This window comes from Mixophyes fleayi, chromosome 4 (genome assembly GCF_038048845.1).
Source record: "Mixophyes fleayi isolate aMixFle1 chromosome 4, aMixFle1.hap1, whole genome shotgun sequence".
Classification (NCBI taxonomy): domain Eukaryota; kingdom Metazoa; phylum Chordata; class Amphibia; order Anura; family Limnodynastidae; genus Mixophyes; species Mixophyes fleayi.
Window position 1 is genome coordinate 46,850,908 of NC_134405.1, and position 7,415 is coordinate 46,858,322.

Consider the following 7,415-nt stretch of genomic DNA (forward strand, 5'->3'; position numbering starts at 1 on the left):
GAAATTCCTGACATCAAGAAATTAGATTATTTGGACACTGTCTGAGCATGTTCATCACAAACTTAAAAGATCTTTTGGAAATCACAAAGAACCTTGAAATTGAGATATTTATGGGAAAGGAGCCCTGCAGCAACTGTTCGTTCAGCTACCAAAATGTGACATATGCTGAAATAACCATAGAGCCCTGTAGCAAGGCTTCGATCAGCTCTCAATTTGTGGTGAAAGAGTCCATCAAATACAACAACAGTTGTGCCAGTGGCGCAATGGATAACGTGTCTGACTACGGATCAGAAGATTGTAGTTTTGACTCCTAACTGGTTTGGAAAAATTGCAGTGATCGTATAGTGGTTAGTACTCTGCGTTGTGGCCGCAGCAACCCAGGTTCAATCCGGGTCACGGCATGTTACTTTTGTTTCTCTGTCACAACTTTTCAATGTTAGCAGAATTTTAGAAAGTATGCTGAATCTTTGTACTTGCTTGCAATTTTTCTCTATAATGCTAGTTGCCAAAGTATCTATACATGTTTTGAAACTTCAGTTGTGAGAAAATCTTTTGAAAGACAGGGAACTTGACAGAAATTTCTGACATCAAGAAATTAGATTATTTGGATTCTGTCTGAGCATGTTCATCAGAAACTTGAAAGATCTTTTGGAAATCACAAAGAACCTTGAAATTGAGATATTTATGGGAAAGGAGCCCTGCAGCAACTGTTGGTTCAGCTACCAAAATGTGACATATGCTGAAATAACCATAGAGCCCTGTAGCAAGGCTTCGATCAGCTCTCAATTTGTGGTGAAAGAGTCCATCAAATACAACAACAGTTGTGCCAGTGGCGCAATGGATAACGTGTCTGACTACGGATCAGAAGATTGTAGTTTTGACTCCTAACTGGTTTGGAAAAATTGCAGTGATCGTATAGTGGTTAGTACTCTGCGTTGTGGCCGCAGCAACCCAGGTTCAATCCGGGTCATGGCATGTTACTTTTGTTTCTCTGTCACAACTTTTCAATGTTAGCAGAATTTTAGAAAGTATGCTGAATCTTTGTACTTGCTTGCAATTTTTCTCTATAATGCTAGTTGCCAAAGTATCTATACATGTTTTGAAACTTCAGTTGTGAGAAAATCTCTTGAAAGACAGGGAACTTGACAGAAATTCCTGACATCAAGAAATTAGATTATTTGGACACTGTCTGAGCATGTTCATCACAAACTTAAAAGATCTTTTGGAAATCACAAAGAACCTTGAAATTGAGATATTTATGGGAAAGGAGCCCTGCAGCAACTGTTCGTTCAGCTACCAAAATGTGACATATGCTGAAATAACCATAGAGCCCTGTAGCAAGGCTTCGATCAGCTCTCAATTTGTGGTGAAAGAGTCCATCAAATACAACAACAGTTGTGCCAGTGGCGCAATGGATAACGTGTCTGACTACGGATCAGAAGATTGTAGTTTTGACTCCTAACTGGTTTGGAAAAATTGCAGTGATCGTATAGTGGTTAGTACTCTGCGTTGTGGCCGCAGCAACCCAGGTTCAATCCGGGTCACGGCATGTTACTTTTGTTTCTCTGTCACAACTTTTCAATGTTAGCAGAATTTTAGAAAGTATGCTGAATCTTTGTACTTGCTTGCAATTTTTCTCTATAATGCTAGTTGCCAAAGTATCTATACATGTTTTGAAACTTCAGTTGTGAGAAAATCTTTTGAAAGACAGGGAACTTGACAGAAATTCCTGACATCAAGAAATTAGATTATTTGGATTCTGTCTGAGCATGTTCATCACAAACTTGAAAGATCTTTTGGAAATCACAAAGAACCTTGAAATTGAGATATTTATGGGAAAGGAGCCCTGCAGCAACTGTTCGTTCAGCTACCAAAATGTTACATATGCTGAAATAACCATAGAGCCCTGTAGCAAGGCTTCGATCAGCTCTCAATTTGTGGTGAAAGAGTCCATCAAATACAGCAACAGTTGGGCCAGTGGCGCAATGGATAATGCGTCTGACTACAGATCAGAAGATTGTAGGTGAGACTCCTACCTGGCTCGGAAAAGTTGCCGTGATCGTATAGTGGTTAGTACTCTGCGTTGTGGCTGCAGCAACCCCGGTTCGAATCTGGGTCACAGCATGTTACTTTTGGTTCTCTGTCACAACTTTTCAATGTTAGCAGAATTTTAGAAAGTATGCTGAATCTTTGTACTTGCTTGCAATTTTTCGCTATAATGCTAGTTGCCAAAGTATCTATACATGTTTTGAAACTTCAGTTGTGAGAAAATCTCTTGAAAGACAGGGAACTTGACAGAAATTCCTGACATCAAGAAATTAGATTATTTGGACTCTGTCTGAGCATGTTCATCACAAACTTAAAAGATCTTTTGGAAATCATAAAGAACCTTGAAATTGAGATATTTATGGGAAAGGAGCCCTGCAGCAACTGTTCGTGCAGCTACCAAAATGTGACATATGCTGAAATAACCATAGAGCCCTGTAGCAAGGCTTCAATCAGCTCTCAATTTGTGGTGAAAGAGTCCATCAAATACAGCAACAGTTGGGCCAGTGGCGCAATGGATGACGCGTCTGACTACGGATCAGAAGATTGTAGGTGCGACTCCTACCTGGCTTGGAAAATTTGCCGTGATCGTATAGTGGTTAGTACTCTGCATTGTGGCCGCAGCAACCCAGGTTCGAATCCGGGTCACGGCATGTTAGTTTTGTTTCTCTGTCACAACTTTTCAATGTTAGCAGAATTTTAGAAAGTATGCTGAATCTTTGTACTTGCTTGCAATTTTTCGCTATAATGCTAGTTGCCAAAGTATCTATACATGTTTTAAAACTTAAGTTGTGAGAAAATCTCTTGAAAGACTGGGAACTTGACAGAAATTCCTGACATCAAGAAATTAGATTATTTGGATTCTGTCTGAGCATGTTCATCACAAACTTGAAAGATCTTTTGGAAATCACAAAGAACCTTGAAATTGAGATATTTATGGGAAAGGAGCCCTGCAGCAACTGTTGGTTCAGCTACCAAAATGTGACATATGCTGAAATAACCATAGAGCCCTGTAGCAAGGCTTCGATCAGCTCTCAATTTGTGGTGAAAGAGTCCATCAAATACAACAACAGTTGTGCCAGTGGCGCAATGGATAACGCATCTGACTACGGATCAGAAGATTGTAGGTTTGACTCCTACCTGGTTTGGAAAAATTGCAGTGATCGTGTGGTGGTTAGTACTCTGCATTGTGGCCGCAGCAACCCCAGTTCAATCCAGGTCACGGTTTGTTTCTCTGTCACAACTTTTCAATGTTAGCAGAATTTTAGAAAGTATGCTGAATCTTTGTACTTGCTTGCAAGTTTTCGCTATAATGCTAGTTGCCAAAGTATCTATACATGTTTTGAAACTTCAGTTGTGAGAAAATCTCTTGAAAGACAGGGAACTTGACAGAAATCCTGACATCAAGAAATTAGATTATTTGGACTCTGTCTGAGCATGTTTATCACAAACTTTAAAGATCTTTTGGAAATCACAAAGAACCTTGAAATTGAGATATTTATGGGAAAGGAGCCCTGCAGCAACTGTTCGTTCAGCTACCAAAATGTGACATATGCTGAAATAACCATAGAGCCCTGTAGCAAGGCTTCGATCAGCTCTCAATTTGTGGTGAAAGAGTCCATCAAATACAAAAACAGTTGTGCCAGTGGCGCAATGGATAACGCGTCTGACTACAGATCAGAAGATTGTAGGTGCGACTCCTACCTGGCTCGGAAAAGTTGCCGTGATCGTATAGTGGTTAGTACTCTGCGTTGTGGCAGCAGCAACCCCGGTTCGAATCCGGGTCACGGCATGTTACTTTTGTTTCTCTGTCACAACTTTTCAATGTTAGCAGAATTTTAGAAAGTATGCTGAATCTTTGTACTTGCTTGCAATTTTTCGCTATAATGCTAGTTGCCAAAGTATCTATACATGTTTTGAAACTTCAGTTGTGAGAAAATCTCTTGAAAGACAGGTAACTTAACAGAAATTCCTGACATCAAGAAATTAGATTATTTGGACTCTGTCTGAGCATGTTCATCACAAACTTTAAAGATCTTTTGGAAATCACAAAGAACCTTGAAATTTAGATATTTATGGGAAAGGAGCCCTGCAGCAACTGTTCGTTCAGCTACCAAAATGTGACATATGCTGAAATAAGCATAGAGCCCTGTAGCAAGGCTTCGATCAGCTCTCAATTTCTGGTGAAAGAGTCCATCAAATACAAGAACAGTTGTGCCAGTGGCGCAATGGATAACGCGTCTGACTACAGATCAGAAGATTGTAGGTGCGACTCCTACCTGGCTTGGAAAAGTTGCCGTGATCGTATAGTGGTTAGTACTTTGCGTTGTGGCCGCAGCAACCCCGGTTCGAATCCGGGTCACGGCATGTTAGTTTTGTTTCTCTGTCACAACTTTTCAATGTTAGCAGAATTTTAGAAAGTATGCTGAATCTTTGTACTTGCTTGCAATTTTTCGCTATAATGCTAGTTGCCAAAGTATCTATACATGTTTTGAAACTTCAGTTGTGAGAAAATCTCTTGAAAGACAGGGAACTTGACAGAAATTCCTGACATCAAGAAATTAGATTATTTGGACTCTGTCTGAGCATGTTTATCACAAACTTTAAAGATCTTTTGGAAATCACAAAGAACCTTGAAATTGAGATATTTATGGGAAAGGAGCCCTGCAGCAACTGTTCGTTCAGCTACCAAAATGTGACATATGCTGAAATAACCATAGAGCCCTGTAGCAAGGCTTCGATCAGCTCTCAATTTGTGGTGAAAGAGTCCATCAAATACAAAAACAGTTGTGCCAGTGGCGCAATGGATAACGCGTCTGACTACAGATCAGAAGATTGTAGGTGCGACTCCTACCTGGCTCGGAAAAGTTGCCGTGATCGTATAGTGGTTAGTACTCTGCGTTGTGGCAGCAGCAACCCCGGTTCGAATCCGGGTCACGGCATGTTACTTTTGTTTCTCTGTCACAACTTTTCAATGTTAGCAGAATTTTAGAAAGTATGCTGAATCTTTGTACTTGCTTGCAATTTTTCGCTATAATGCTAGTTGCCAAAGTATCTATACATGTTTTGAAACTTCAGTTGTGAGAAAATCTCTTGAAAGACAGGTAACTTAACAGAAATTCCTGACATCAAGAAATTAGATTATTTGGATTGGATTCTGTCTGAGCATGTTCATCACAAACTTAAAAGATCTTTTGGAAATCATAAAGAACCTTGAAATTGAGATATTTATGGGAAAGGAGCCCTGCAGCAACTGTTCGTTCAGCTACCAAAATGTGACATATGCTGAAATAACCATAGAGCCCTGTAGCAAGGCTTCGATCAGCTCTCAATTTGTGGTGAAAGAGTCCATCAAATACAAAAACAGTTGTGCCAGTGGCGCAATGGATAACGCGTCTGACTACAGATCAGAAGATTGTAGGTGCGACTCCTACCTGGCTCGGAAAAGTTGCCGTGATCGTATAGTGGTTAGTACTCTGCGTTGTGGCAGCAGCAACCCCGGTTCGAATCCGGGTCACGGCATGTTACTTTTGTTTCTCTGTCACAACTTTTCAATGTTAGCAGAATTTTAGAAAGTATGCTGAATCTTTGTACTTGCTTGCAATTTTTCGCTATAATGCTAGTTGCCAAAGTATCTATACATGTTTGAAACTTCAGTTGTGAGAAAATCTCTTGAAAGACAGGTAACTTAACAGAAATTCCTGACATCAAGAAATTAGATTATTTGGACTCTGTCTGAGCATGTTCATCACAAACTTTAAAGATCTTTTGGAAATCACAAAGAACCTTGAAATTTAGATATTTATGGGAAAGGAGCCCTGCAGCAACTGTTCGTTCAGCTACCAAAATGTGACATATGCTGAAATAAGCATAGAGCCCTGTAGCAAGGCTTCGATCAGCTCTCAATTTCTGGTGAAAGAGTCCATCAAATACAAGAACAGTTGTGCCAGTGGCGCAATGGATAACGCGTCTGACTACAGATCAGAAGATTGTAGGTGCGACTCCTACCTGGCTTGGAAAAGTTGCCGTGATCGTATAGTGGTTAGTACTTTGCGTTGTGGCCGCAGCAACCCCGGTTCGAATCCGGGGTCACGGCATGTTACTTTTGTTTCTCTGTCACAACTTTTCAATGTTAGCAGAATTTTAGAAAGTATGCTGAATCTTTGTACTTGCTTGCAATTTTTCGCTATAATGCTAGTTGCCAAAGTATCTATACATGTTTTGAAACTTCAGTTGTGAGAAAATCTCTTGAAAGACAGGTAACTTAACAGAAATTCCTGACATCAAGAAATTAGATTATTTGGACTCTGTCTGAGCATGTTCATCACAAACTTTAAAGATCTTTTGGAAATCACAAAGAACCTTGAAATTTAGATATTTATGGAAAGGAGCCCTGCAGCAACTGTTGGTTCAGCTACCAAAATGTGACATATGCTGAAATAACCATAGAGCCCTGTAGCAAGGCTTCGATCAGCTCTCAATTTGTGGTGAAAGAGTCCATCAAATACAACAACAGTTGTGCCAGTGGCGCAATGGATAACATGTCTGACTACAGATCAGAAGATTGTAGGTGCGGCTCCTACCTGGCTCAGAAAAGTTGCTGTGATCGCATAGTGGTTAGTACTCTGCGTTGTGGCCGCAGCAACCCCGGTTCGAATCCGGGTCACGGCATGTTAGCTTTGTTTCTCTGTCACAACTTTTCAATGTTAGCAGAATTTTAGAAAGTATGCTGAATCTTTTTACTTGCTTGCAATTTTTCGCTATAATGCTAGTTGCCAAAGTATCTATACATGTTTTGAAACTTAAGTTGTGAGAAAATCTCTTGAAAGACAGGGAACTTGACAGAAATTCCTGACATCAAGAAATTAGATTATTTGGATTGGATTCTGTCTGAGCATGTTCATCACAAACTTAAAAGATCTTTTGGAAATCATAAAGAACCTTGAAATTGAGATATTTATGGGAAAGGAGCCCTGCAGCAACTGTTCATTCAGCTACCAAAATGTGACATATGCTGAAATAACCATAGAGCCCTGTAGCAAGGCTTCGATCAGCTCTCAATTTGTGGTGAAAGAGTCCATCAAATACAGCAACAGTTGGGCCAGTGGCGCAATGGATAACGTGTCTGACTACAGATCAGAAGATTGTAGGTTCGACTCCTATCTGGCTCGGAAAAGTTGCCGTGATCGTATAGTGGTTAGTACTCTGCGTTGTGGCCGCAGCAACCCCGGTTCGAATCCGGGTCACGGCATGTTTGTTTTGTTTCTCTGTCACAACTTTTCAATGTTAGCAGAATTTTAGAAAGTATGCTGAATCTTTGTACTTGCTTGCAAGTTTTCGCTATAATGCTAGTTGCCAAAGTATCTATA

At 40.2% G+C, this 7,415-nt stretch overlaps 3 non-coding genes across 3 annotated transcripts; all 3 read left to right on the forward strand.

Annotated features, from left to right (window-relative positions):
• The first annotated feature begins 4,341 nt into the window (after window positions 1-4,341).
• On the forward strand, window positions 4,342-4,413 carry TRNAH-GUG (transfer RNA histidin (anticodon GUG)). The gene has a single exon. It is a non-coding gene; the product is annotated as a tRNA-His (tRNA).
• A 2,731-nt stretch (window positions 4,414-7,144) lies between these two features.
• Window positions 7,145-7,217, forward strand: TRNAC-ACA (transfer RNA cysteine (anticodon ACA)). The gene has a single exon. It is a non-coding gene; the product is annotated as a tRNA-Cys (tRNA).
• Window positions 7,218-7,225: 8 nt separating this feature from the next.
• Window positions 7,226-7,297, forward strand: TRNAH-GUG (transfer RNA histidin (anticodon GUG)). The gene has a single exon. It is a non-coding gene; the product is annotated as a tRNA-His (tRNA).
• The last annotated feature ends 118 nt before the right edge of the window (window positions 7,298-7,415 follow it).